This window comes from Bicyclus anynana, chromosome 10, assembly GCF_947172395.1.
Source record: "Bicyclus anynana chromosome 10, ilBicAnyn1.1, whole genome shotgun sequence".
In the NCBI taxonomy this organism is placed as follows: Eukaryota; Metazoa; Arthropoda; class Insecta; order Lepidoptera; family Nymphalidae; genus Bicyclus; species Bicyclus anynana.
The window spans coordinates 9,705,632-9,720,187 of NC_069092.1; the positions used below are offsets into that span (position 1 = coordinate 9,705,632).

At 35.4% G+C, this 14,556-nt stretch overlaps 1 protein-coding gene across 1 annotated transcript in view; it reads right to left on the reverse strand.

Annotated features, from left to right (window-relative positions):
- The window catches only part of LOC112042984 (lachesin), a 186,614-nt gene that overhangs the window by 157,484 nt on the left and 14,574 nt on the right, over positions 1-14,556 (reverse strand). The window lies entirely within an intron of this gene.

Consider the following 14,556-nt stretch of genomic DNA (forward strand, 5'->3'; position numbering starts at 1 on the left):
GTTTCCAACCGTACAACCATGGACATTGTTAGATACACCGAAGTTCAGAATACGTACACGACACTGTGAATAATGTAATACTTCTTCAAAGGTCTGGTAAACATTTGCATGTGACGGTCTTAATTAAACCATAATTATTAATTAGGTGGGCTATGTAGGATCCTTTAACTTGTGTTTGAACAAGCTTCTCCACCCGGTTTCAGTACTACAGGAACAACGATTTCATAACCGCCTTTGTACTGTCAGACAAAATTGGTTCAGTAGATCCAGAGATTACCCCCTACAACCTCACAAACTATAGTCTGGCAAGTTTTTTGATGACCTTCCCATGATATGCGAGCGACGGGGGGAATGACTACGCTGGTGTGTAATCGTTCGTGCGGGGAAGTGATGTGCATCAGTCGTAGGTTTTTTAAATCATCGCTACACGCCCCCCGGTCCGCGCGGGCCATCGGGAATGTTACGAACGAAGTTGCCAATATATAACAAACCTTTTTATAATATTATAATTTGAGTATAACCGAGAGGTTCGAGGTGTCAGATTCGATTCACAAGTCGAGCGATTATTTGGAAACTAAAACCACCTAAATGTTATAATAGTCTCCAAATAAGCTCATGTGTGAATTGGTAGTAATCTAAAGCAGCAGAAAAAGCTGAAACCACTTATCGGTTTTAGCTTTTTCTAAATATTATGCACAAGTATTATGCCTCTCTGACTGATATTTTTTCCTTTTGCCTTGGAGACTCAATGCCAATGGTCATGGAGTCGCAATGCCAAAAAAAATCTCCGAATTATTACACCGAGGGTCAAAAGGCATTTATGGAGGTACCAGTACCAGGTAAATCAACAGGATTATGTTTTAGTTCAAAGATTTCTTTTTTGAGTTTTACAAATAGCTTTTTGCTTTTCTATAAAAAAAATGTACATTAACGACGCTTTGAACTTCTGTGTATGAATATTCATTCCTTTTATCAGTAGATTATTAATCGCTCTTTTATGGTACAAAGTAGATTATGGTGGAAAAATGAGGAAATTCCACATTATGTCCGTGTGTAAATTCATATTCATCAGTGTTTTGATGTTTTATTTATGGAGATTCAAATAATTTTCTTTAATACGTATGTAAATGTACAAGGGGCTTAATTCAAAGAAATATTTCTAGCGTGATTTTTTTTCCATTTTTATCTACATTTCGCTTTTATTTAAATGGATAGATAGAGAGAGTCGGTTATAGCCAGACCTTCCTTATAATATTAAATCATTTTAGAGTAATGCATCATTGAAGTTGGTACAATGATTTTGTTAAAAAGATTTTATACTAGTCGCTAGTCGCTTAGCATCGTGGCAACACTTTTGAAAAACACTATTAAAGACCATACTTTAAGGGTCCCCAGCGTAGAAATTATAAGAAAATTACATTTTATACTTGGACAATTGAAGCTTCATCCTACTTCCTACTAATATTATAAACGCGAAAGTTTGTATGGATGTTTGGATGTTTGTTACTCTATAATGCCGCTACTACTGAAGCGATTTAGCTGAAATTTGGAATGGAAATAGATTTTACTCTGGATTTTCGAGGGATTTGTGAAAAACTAACTTCCACGCGGACGAAGTCGCGGGTGTCCGCTAGTTTCTTATATGAAAGGGAGCTTAGACTCAGCACTCATCCCCTCCAGTGGGGGTGATGGGCTTAGGGTACTAACTCGGATCATTGAGGCCTCCTTCCTTATAGGAGAGGGAGCTTAGACCCAAAACTCTCTCCCAATGCGGGGTGGGGTGGTGGGCTTGTTTAATTCTTGCAAAAATTACTCTTCGATATAAGACCGATAGGTTAACGTAAGTAGTCTCTGACGTCCCATTTCCGGATGGAAAAGTGAGAAACCCTTAAAATTTCATTGCCAGATCCTGGCCTTGAACCCAGGACCTCTTGACCAAAGCCACGTAGACTAATGAATCAAGTAAAGACATACTTGTACGTACATACAGATATTCAAAAATATTTTCTATGGCACAGACATCACTTTGAAAAATAAAACAAAAAGGGATACTTTGTGCTCTCAAGCATTAGGGTCGGTGATCTATTTACTTGGGCTGGAAGTCGGGCAATCGGAAAATGTTATGTAGTCACGACATCTCTTGACGTTTGAATGATAGCACGCCTGTCTGCCTTTTTATAGTCTCTAGTGCCTGCGATGGCCTGATATACCTTATTTAAGAAAGGTAGAAAACTATGGAGTTTGACTGTGGCGGCTTTGGAAGATAGCTTGTTCCAAGAGTCAACACGTTCAACCGACCAAGTAAGTTTTAGTAGCGTATTTTATATGTGTTCTTCGGCATAATATGAGAAATCATATCCACAATCGCCAGCTTTGCGGCAACTCTTCGACAAACGCTGTTTTTTAAAGAGAACTTAAAGAGTGTCTAGCGAAGGGTTGCCACAAAGCTAAGTACTTATCTGACTATTGGAATGATTTCTCATGATGTAATTATTACGAACTACATTTTGATTTTCGAGGATCTGGACTCTTGAAACCTGCTATCTTCCAAAGCCATTACGATCCATAAAAATTAGCTACCGTACATACGTACCATACCGTAGAAGCATGGGCTCTGGGCATGGGTAGGAGCAAGGTTCCAAAATCGCACTAACTTATGTAAATTTAGAAAGTGAAATAAACGATTTTTATTATACTTTTTTTATGGGCTGACTTTAGCCTTCTTAAAATAAGTATATGGCTATTGCTATGATGTGGAAAAGGAGAAATATGAGGCTAAGTTACAAAATTTAGTTATGTTGGTCTCGCAAAAGGCCCATAAACAGAGATTGTTCTAGAGACATTGTCTAATAACTTTTCTCAAATAATTTGTTCCAAATTATTAAGGAGATCGTTGTCTAAAACAGCTGACTGAAATTACGTTACACTTGCAGTTAGCATGTTGTGAAACTAATATTCTTTATATACCGACTAGCTACGCACGGATGCTATGTAGAGACTAATATGTGGTAGTGTGGAGTTATTAATAATAATTAATATGATTTGTCTGCCTAACCCCGACCACTACCAACCGGACCCGGCGCCCGGCATCCGCTGTGCCTAGCTTTTTAAATCTCTGATATATTTTATTTACTGCGTATGTACCTTAGCAAGCTGCATTAATCCGTTGAATAGTTTATAAGATCTAAGCAACATCCATCGTAAACGACTTAATTGTATAGTACTTATATATATACCTATATAATTAAGCAATGAACCATTAACCAGCTGTGGTTTACTCGGAATAAAAGGCGAAACATTTTGCTGCCCCAAAACTGATGGACAAATTTCCTGGTAAACTGTTTCCGCCGCGCGGGGACAATTTGTCTGAATTTGAATCGCATTTGTTTCCCGAGAAATTTGTCTCCTAAGCCCCTAGTGTATGTACTGGGACGCCTGTGGTAATTCTTCACGTTTAATTGAATTAAGTCTATTTGTATCTCCCTTATTCATTATCTTTACAGAAATTACTCCCAAATTAGATTATTATACGAGTATATTATCTTCTAATGATGTTCATGGTAATTTAATTTAATCAGTTTTTAAAGGAGAATGCCCACCGGCCCATACAACATCGGCCCAGTTTTTCGTATAAAAGTTGATGAGTTTAAAGTATAAATAAGGATTTGGTTTATTAATTGGCTTAATAAAAGTATGTTTCTTGAAGAAAAATATTTTTTTTATCACTATTCTAGGGCAAAATGTTCGCCGGTGTACCAAAGCGGCAAAGTAACATCTCCGTTACCAACAAGCTTAACAAATAAGAAAACGAACAAATAAATCAATCATAAGTCTTCGTCGTACAACTCAGGCTGTATGGTCAAAGATCATAGCTTGTCCCCGTTGTAGACAAATTAAATATGTTATATAATGATTTATTTATTTTGCTATCATCCGCAAAAAGTCGACGAGCCCATGCGACAACGTCACCCAGGTCCGACAAAATACTTTGCACGTTTCACCCCGAAACCGGAGCATGATAGCAAAATAAATAAATCATTATATAATCATGATGAACTTCCGCAAAGTAACGCCTGCTTCTATCCAATATTTAAATTAAATATGTTGTAGTAGAATTAAAAATGTTGTAAAAAGTTGTAGCAAACTTTTTTTGATATAGTAATGATTTCATTATTATAATAGAATTATCAAGATTTTTTTAGATATAATTAAACTGCAGGGTGGTTAGGGTAGGCCTGGGCCGGGGATGGGCATTTCCCTTTTACTTTTAATTTCTAATAGTTCGAAGAACCGATAAACGTTGGGGTCTTGAAAATAGAATAGCGACCCTACACTGAAATGCGCAGTGTTGGTCTACACCCCATTAGGTAGACTGATAGAGCAATGACATTAGCTGATAATAATGATGATGATAATGATGATGATGATGATGATACTGCATAGTAAATAGTAGTACACCAGTATATAAGCTACTTGGGTCCCTAGTTGGGCCTGTAAATGTCTGAGAACTTTGTCGAGAAATTTTCTGATCATGTACGTACACGAAATCGATATTAACGAATTACAACGATTTTTCAATTTGAAAACTCTTTCATTTTCTAACCATCTTCGTGAAAATTGTTAATAAAAGCAAACGTTATATTATATTTGTATAAAAATTCAAAATACATTTATTTCAATTAGTCTTAGTTTACAAGCACTTTTGAAACGTCAATATAATTCATAATTTAATTTAGTAATTATAGTCGAAATCTTAAAATTAAAGTTACGAGGGTTCCAAATGCGCCTTGGTCTGAGAATGCCCACAACAAACTCAGCCAAGGTTTATTTTATAGACAGATGTCAATATTTAAGAACATATCTATAAGTCAAATTTTATACCCTTTTATACAGTATTGTTATTCTTGTCAAGCGTGTGTGAAAAAATAAATTACAAGGAAGTTGTGAAGTCAATGTTTGTTTTCTAATTTTCCGGCTGTCTACACGAGGTCTGAGCAGACGGCGCCCTCTAGCGTGGCAAATGTGACAGGAGTATTACAAAAATCTCTTGATAGATGGTATCTCTTTAATGGTTTCTCCCTTACATTGTATTCTTTCTTATCAAAGGACATAATAAATTGTCCGCTATCGCGCTGAATACACTAATTTATAAGCATGGTTTTTTCTAATGTAGATTTTCATTAAAAATTATAACACTTCGTAGCTAAAGTCACGTCGTAAAACAAGTTTTCCATACAATTTGATTAATTTAAAAAATTAAGACTTTGACAGATACTTACTCAATCAAATTGTAGCTAATTTGACTGAGTAAGCTTATCTCTATTCCCACGCGACCAGGAACTACGCAGGTAAAACCACGGGGCGTCTCCTTCTCCGGTATCCTTAAGAGTGTGCAATATGTAATTTGGTGGTTACAAATGGTACTGGATCTCAGATTCTGAAAAAGTTAGGAGCCTGATATTTGGGTAAATGATATTTCAAAGTGTAAGCTTCGTTATGACTATACAAAATACACAATTTTTAAAACTTTTCTCAATAGTTTATTTTTTTGAAAAATACATGTTTTGCTCACATTTTGCTTTCAATCTCAGGAAAAGCAAACTTATTTTCTTAAATTTTTGTTTTGTATAGAAAATTAGGTATATATCTTGAACATGGCCATTTTGTTTTTCGTTATATTGTTTAATTTACTTGCAATTAGGTAAAAATGGTTTTGGCGCTCACGTCATAAAATTTGCGTCGCGCGTCAATCACTCCGTGCTTTTCACTCACGTTAAAATCATAATTTGGCGTCTCGTTTGCGCTTCGAATTTTATCCATATCGTACCGACCGCTCTAAATCGGGCCCTGTAGCAAAATCCGTGCTTAGCGGACGTCTTTTAACTAGAAACGACCTCCCTGCTTTTCATCTTTGTACGTCCAGCGGTGTTCGATATTTTGTAATGAGTGGACCTTTCGCTTTTATCCTACTAATATTAAAAACGCGAAAGTTTGTGTGGATGTTTGGATGTTTGTTACTCTTTAACGCCGCTACTACTGAAGCGATTTGGCTGCAATTTGGATTAGAAATATATTTTACTCTGGATTAACACATAGGCTATTTTTGAATAATCCATGGTTTCCCGAGTTTTGCGAAAACTGATGATTTTTATGATATGACTGTTTATTACTCCTTCACGCCTCAACTACTGAACCGAATTAGCTAAAATTTGGTATTAAGATACATTATAGCCTGGATTAACACATAGACTTTCTATCCCGGAAAAATCCATGGTTCCCACAGAAAATTCCACGCGGACGAAGTCGCGAGCGTCCGCTAGTTATATATATTTTGTGTAACAATATCAAATGTATTTTGACTTTTGGTACAACGAACTTTTATCTAAATTAATAGTATGACTAGCACGTAGCTACGAGTGCGAGTAACACGAGCACATAACAAAATATAGTAGGCGCAAAGTTGCAAAGTGACGTTTATCTTTGACGACTAAAACTGACAAAGCAAAATTCCACAACACATCGGACACTTGCAGTCCGAGAAGTGGCTACGAAATTGCTCCATTATGCTTGCAAATCGTGAGCTGCATCGCAATAGTTCTTTGTTAGTAATTTGCATGTCTTGTCTCACAGATGCCAAAGGGAATAGCTTAAAAGCTTTACTCGGACATAGAAAAATGGTTTTTTACTGCTTTGATTATATTTTTTTTTATAGTTTCTACGTTGTGACAATCTATACGGAGTGATCGTAATCACATCAGCAGGGGTATTATGTAACTCGGTGTACCATTCAAGTAATCAGTCACTACATCGTTTTTCATCGTATTTTCGGGTTTACAATTATCTAACATTGTGTTTTCTACGAAATGACACAATAATCGTCGTTTTACGTAAAGCAACATTAGTACAGTCGTGGTAGAATCCGATAGTAACGTTATTTTAACGAATACCTAGTATTTATGTAATTCCCTTGAAATAATCATGTTAGGTGATCGTAGAAACTAAAAATCATTACGACTTGATGTAAAATGGTACAATCAAGGTTATTTCATTGGAATAACTATTTTATATGATCACTAAAACGAAATTTTTTATTCTCGCATTTCCGCGGAATCGTGAAACCACGGAACATATGCTAGTTCAATATTAAAAACAGTTAGCCGATTTACACTTTTTTACGATTTTTATCCCTAAAATGCAGCGGAGCATTTAACATCAAAGCGAATGAGAACCTTAATAAAAATAAGCCTTATATCCTGGTTACTTAATTCTGTTTAGTACGAGTGGCCTGGCATATCATTACGTATAGGATGTCGCCCTAACGAGCTGCGAGCAAATAACTCCTCATAATACCACCGGGAGCATCTAAAGCTCTTTTTGCATGGAGCTACTAACGTCTTGTTCAAGTAGTTACAAGTATTAGAGTTGTCAGGATTCGGTTAATAAAAGTTCTTGAATGTTTCGTCATCTTTTGAATTTTTTTTGAATTTTTTTTTAAGAATTCTACAGTAGCTCTTAAAAAAAAATTTTGGTTATAAATTGTTGTCTTCCACTAACGACTTAACTCGTGATTAGCTCAAAAGTGAATGATCGATTGATAAGTACCCGTATTATATTTATCTTTCGTAAAAGAAAGATAAATATAATACGCAATTGACATTTCGTTATAATTGCCAGTAGTCAAAATTGAACTATGTACAATTAAAAATAATAAACTAGAATATAGAAATCTTTTCAAAATACATAATATTAAAATACGAAATTTTTATGAATAACATAAATAATATTCTTTTGAAGTTATTTTGACATTTATGTTGGTAGAGTAGTAACTAGACCCAATAGTCAAAAAATAATTTCATAAAAATAAGTCTATATTCCACCTTAAGTTTTTAACTAAAAACTGAAAGTGTTAGGCACTCTATACCGAAAACAGTTTCATTATTATGATCAAAACTTTTCCTATCGAAAGGATAATACAAAAGAAATTTATTCCCCAAAGTTACTTTTATGTATCTCATTTCCTTTGTCTTCAGTTATTGTATACTTTAAATGTGTTTTCCTAAAAGTGAAACAAACAAATGGGAAAAAATTGTTCTCTCGAAAAATTCCTTGAGACTTTGACATTCACAAAAATTGCTTTGAACACCCGAAGTTTGGCAGATGGTCTACGTTTTGGTGTAGACTCTTAACTTTGAAATTTCATAAAAGTAGGAGTTCCGAATTAGAAAAGACCTTCACCCATCTGTTAAATGGATGAAAAGTGTTACATACAGAGTGCTGGGGAGTATTTGCCATAACTCTGGGGGTTATATTCTTTACCGAAAATTAATTAAAAATGTACGAAGAACATGTGTTCTAAAATTAATATTTTCGTGGTAAATAATATTTCTTTTGTAAATAGATCTTAAAATGTGTCCCATAAACACATCCTTATGATTATGACGTAGTAAAGTTTTACGTATTTTAAAATGCATATTATGTTACATGGATATTCAGAATGATTTGAATTACTTTTTATGAAAAAAAAGTAGCCTGTGTTCATTCAGAGTAAAAATCTATTTCCAAATTTCAGTCAAATCGCTTCAGTAGCCACAGCGCAAAGGAGGGACAAACATACACACTTACACACATACTTTCGCCTTTGTCACATTAGTGATAGTGTGATGTGATTCCCAAAAAGAAGTACCTACTTGCGAATAGAAAAGTTATGCATAAAGTTGTTAAATTTTTATTGGTTTGAAGTAAGCTCATAAAAAGTTATATTACTTGTGAATTTTAAGGTAAACTTGACCTTTGGGGATGTTAAAATTTGAAGAGTTGGTATAATACCGGTGAGGTGAAGAAAATTATAAATGTCAGTTTTGTTTAGTGTTTATCTGAATAGTTGATACCACAAACCGTAGACAAAGAAATGAATAGAAGATATCCGATGCATTCCCTCAAATAGAGTATAGAGCTGACATGGACAGATATTCGATTTTCGATGTTCGATATTTGGTTTCAAAACGCGTGCCCCTTTTTAGACACAACGATGGGATGAAAAAGTTTGACAATTGTCAAAAAGAAATAGGCTTACTACACTCATCTTTAACGGGATTATGGAGGTCAAAGGGCGTACTAAGTCGGCTAGTATACAATAAACGTAGCAAAATAAAATATAATATTATGGTGCAAAAATGTTCTGTGTAGCGTGCTGTGAGGTATATGCCAATCAGTTGTCTATTCATTTCTCTGTCCACGTTACAGATACTCAGAATAGCAAAGATCACAGACTGCATGTCATCGCTATGATGAAGAAGTTAAAAAATTAATTACCTACTTAATTTATATATTATTCTAAGACGAAAAGATCGATTTCTTCGTCAAAATCTTAATTCAGTTCCCAACTTACTCTGAGTCTTTGACAAACTACAGGTATAAATTGCTCACAGCTGTTTGAGTTATTGGAATGCAAGTCAAATCAGCTCGAAATAATGAAATCCGTTTAAACTCTTCGTTGCTACGTACAGCATTGGCATTCATAATAGTAGAAAAATATTGGAGCAATTCAATGATTTCAATTGAGAATTGCTCAACATAATTAGTTACTATTCCTTCTACATTAAAACCTTACGACGGTATTAGACAAATTAAATTAGATATTATATTAGATTTCTTAATAAGGACAAATTCCGAAAATTTCCTTTGATTGGTGGAGTATATTCAATTAATCAATTTTAATAGGAAAATTGGAGATAAGTTTTTCGTAAAATACGTTGCGCAATCGATTCTGCGCCTGTCTCTCTCCGGTGCCTGTGTTTCATCTCCATTTTCCATACAACACCATGTGTTATATGGTGCACTCTTGTATGTGTTTTTGAACACATATTAGTCGCTGTACCCGAAATTTAAATTAAATAGGTTCTGGTGACAGAAGAGCTGGCTCATTTTTAACCGACTTCAAAAAGGAGGAGGTTCTCAATTCGGTCGGTATTTTTTTTTTTTTTTTTTATGTATGTACACCGATTACTCAAAGACGCCTGGACCGATTTCAAAAATTCTTTTTTTGTTTGAAACGGTATAGTCCCCATTTGGTTCCATTGCCCTCATGTGAAGATCTGATGGTGGAATCCTGGAGAAATTGAGGGGAACTTTCGAAAATTATATAAGTGTCTAGTGTGTTCGTAAACTTTTCCATTAAGTACTTTTAAGCACTACAATTCCATGAAGGTTTAAAATCGATCTGATGATGGAGCCATAAAACAGACGAGGGAACTCCTCGGCGATTTACAGCAGTTACCTTGTGTTTGGGCTTGATTAATTTGTATTAATGAGAACTTTCCACATAGATAGGTTGTGACTGTCATCTAGGGGTTTGGTGATGAAGACCAAGGACAAGTAAGGGAACTCCTTAACAGTTTACAGTAACTACCTTGTGTTTGGCCTTGATTAATTCGTATTGCTGAGAACTTTCTACCTAGATGAGTTGTGTCTGTTATTAGGAGTCTGATGATGAAGTCTAAGCTCAAATAAGGGAACTCCTTAACGGTTTACGGTAGCTACCTTGTGCTTGGGCTTGATTAATTTGTATTGCTGAGAATTTTGTACCAAGATGGGTTATGACTGTCATTAGGGGTCTAATGTATTCGTTTGAGATGAAACACTAAAAATGGAAAAATAATAAAAATTTTAATAAAAAAAATACAACCGACTTCAAAACCTAAAAACGTACCCACTAAACTAAAAAGCGAAAAATAACATAATAATATGTTCTACCTGCTGATCAGTATGAAGGCGGTGCTTAGCCGGTGTTGTCTTAATTTAAGCCATTTCTGACAGGACCATATGAAACAACACTGTCTGCAAAATCTAAATCTATAAGATATTCTCACATGGCTTGAATTAATACATCACCGGCTTAGCACCGCCTTCATACTGATCAGCAGGTAGAACATATTATGATGTTATTTTTCGCTTTTTAGTTTAGTGGGTACGTTTTTAGGTTTTGAAGTCGGTTGTATTTTTTTTATAGGAGTTTACTCCCTAAGAATCGATTTTTCATTTATAGCCCCCGGTATGAAAAAAATATGGGCAGTAAAATTCGATGAACGAATGACAGCGTTGCGTTTTTGTGTGCAATCTATTCTGCGCACCTTTCACTTTTCAGGCGTAGTATCGAGACGTACATAGTGGATCCTGTGGGGCAACATACACCTATTTAGACAGTCGATCTGAAAGAGTAAACTCTATTCGTGCGTCGGAGGTGACACTTGTTTTTTGCGCAAATTCCTACGAGGAAATGCTGTTAGCTAAAATAAGTTAGCTTGTGTTTCCTATTATATTCTTTTTCAATATTTTATAAATTTTTAACACGTTCGCTACAGTACGAGGTCAATCGACCTCGTAAGTCTGGTGTATTCAAGAGTTACGAGGTCGATGGGCCTCGTACCACTCAAAGTTTTAGTAAGAGGTCAAAAAACCTCGTACCGCACCAGAGGAAAGTACAGAAAAATCAGTGCCGCAGCAACCGTATTAAACATGCATTAATATTTCGTATATTTCAATTTATTTATTTAATTAGAGCCGCGATAGCCCAGTGGATATGACCTTTGCCTACGGTTCCGGAGGATGTGGGTTCGAATCCGGTCCAAACCTCCAATTATTCAGTTGTGTGCATTTTAAGAAATTAAATACCAAGTGTCTCAAACGGTGAAGAATAACATCGTGAAAAAACCTGCATACCAGAGAATTTTCTTAATTCTCTGCGTGTGTGAAGTCTGCCAATCCGCAATGGGCCAGCGTGGTGGACTTTTGGCCTAACCCCTTTCATTATGAGAGGAGACCCGAGCCGAATATGGGTTGATAATGATGATGAAGATATTTTAATTTACAATTTTAATAATTCAAGTATTGCAAATAATTTATGACGAAAGCATTTAGAGTATTCATATAAATTGATGTTTAATATAAAATGCCGGAATATTTCAATTATAATTATTAATGATACAATTAAACTATTTGCACGTAAAGAATCCTTTCATATTCTTTACGTGCAAATAGTTTAATTGCAAGCGAAGCGTTGCATTTTCGACAATTTAATACTATTACTTTTTTAATGCAGTGCCATTAATGTTCTGTTTTAATTTTCGCTCCTGGTAAAATCAAGTGACACTTACAGTAAGTAAAAATTATGTTTTAAAAGCTCTTTTCGGATGTTACAGCTTAATAACCTTGTATGTGACTTTGATGTCACCTTTTTAAATTAAAAATTATGCTTTACTTTTACATTAAAGACAGGCTTACATAAATATGTCTAGTTTCAGTTCATTCATCAATTTTTTTTTTCAAACCGTTGTTTTGTATTTTATCTTATACTAGCTGACGCCGCGCGGTCTTACCCGCGTGGTTCCCGTTCTCTTAGGAAAAGGGGGATAATATATAGCCTATAGCCTTCCTCGATAAATGGGCTATCTAACACTGAAAGAATTTTTCAAATCGGGCCAGTAGTTCCTGAGATTAGCGCGTTCAATCAAACAAACAAACTCTTCAGCTTTACATATTACTATAGAGTATTGATGTTAGAGCCATGTAGGTCCTTTTACAGAACCTGTATTGCGGTAATGAGCTATTTGTAGCAGACAAATCATACGATGATGTCAGTTGCGCTGGGAAATGCTTTTTGCAATGAACGGCTTAGTGTTGAGCTGTTTGGTGTTACAGACAACATTTAATATCTTAAATAGGATGTACTGTTGGTGACACTAAAAGGAATAAACGTATTTTCTTTTTTTCCTTTTAATTCAAGATTATTGTGAGTGTGACACTAACGGACTGTTACAAGTGTCTCCACAACCCTTCCTGCTGACCTTTCGCCAACTAGCCTCTTCCTGACCGATCTAGCTTCCCGCCCGCCTGACCAGCCTCAGTTTCATGCCGATCCCATACCAGACGGTTGCTTAAAATTAATTCGTCTATTAGCTTAACCCAAGCTAATAGACGAATTAATTCTTCTCCCCCTCCTCCTCCATCTTCTAACAGGATGCAAGGGACTTCGTACGCGTGAAATTTCATTTATTCTCGCATAAACCATGAATTTTTCTGGTGTTTTATCGTGAAAACAACTATAAGCACTTTCTTTCATAATTGATTTAAATCTAGTTATATATATTTATTTGTATAGATAGATAATAATATAGATATTTATTATATAAATAATTAATTTCGTGGTTCAGGGTTTTCGTAATTCCGCTAGTGATCTTATAAATCTAATTCAGTAGAGCGGATTCATTAACAGGGACTCGGACGTGTTTCTCGGTATATCTAAATAGCCCTTGTAACCTCCTAACGAGACTCTTGTAGGGGATTGAAGTATGTTTAGAGTAAAATCACACTAGCGACTTTTTGTTTCTAAACTAGAGTTGATAAAATAAATTGACTAAAGATATACTCTAAGTTATGATAAGAATTTGAAAATTTCATAATTAATATTTTGAATTCAGCTTTTCACAAATCCCGCAAGAACCATGAATTTTTCCGGGATTAAAACTTTCGCCTTTATAATATTAGTCTGATAACAATCCATATCTACTTACATTACATAAATACATGTGAAAATGAGTTTTTCTGTTTGTTGCGCTTTCACGCCTAAGTCACTACGTTTCTCAAAGGTTACTTAAATTTATATTATTTTGTTAATTAAAAAGATAGTTACGTAATAAGATACGTACTTTTATTTTTCCCCATTTTAAGAAACAGTAGTGCATTGTCGCTCGAAACGTTTTGTCGTGCGACATTTCGCTAGCTCAAACTAAGCTTTCAATATAAGAGCGCTTAACCCCTATCAGCGGGCCAGTCCCTCTTACCACGTGCGTGGCTCTTCACTGCGCCTATTAACGGATAATGGCTTGAATTATCGCATTTCGATTGGACTATGTTACTAAAGACTTGAGCATTTTAAAAAGGAATTCATTATCATCATCATCCATCATCATCATCACCATCATCACCAACATTAACATTCGTCGTTATCAACCCATATTCGGCTCACTGCTGAGCTCGAGTCTCCTCTCAGAATTGAAAAAGTTCTCTGATATGCAGGTTTCCTCACGCATGTTTTCCTTCACCGTTGATACACGTGATATTTAATTTCTTAAAATGCACGCAACTGAAAAGTTAGAAGTGCATGTTCCGTACCGGATTCGAACCCACACCCTCCAGAATCGGAGGCAGAGATCATATCCACTGGGCTATCATTGTTTAACATTAACATTACCAACATCATAATCATCAGACTATTGCAATGTTCACTACAGGGCAAACTGGCCTATTCTCTAATTTGGTATTTATTAACAACCTATTAAAATAAACATCAAATCAACTAAGAAATGTCATGTCAAAGTTAGTGAATTAGCCTGCAGGTCAATAATATAATCCTATCAACTGAGGAAATATTTTAAACTGGCGGACGCCCGCGACTTCGTCCGCGTGGAATTCAGTTTTTCACAGATCCCGCGGGAACCATGGATTTTTCCAGGATGAGGGGTTTCAGCCAAATCGCTTCAGTAACCGTAGCTTAAAAAA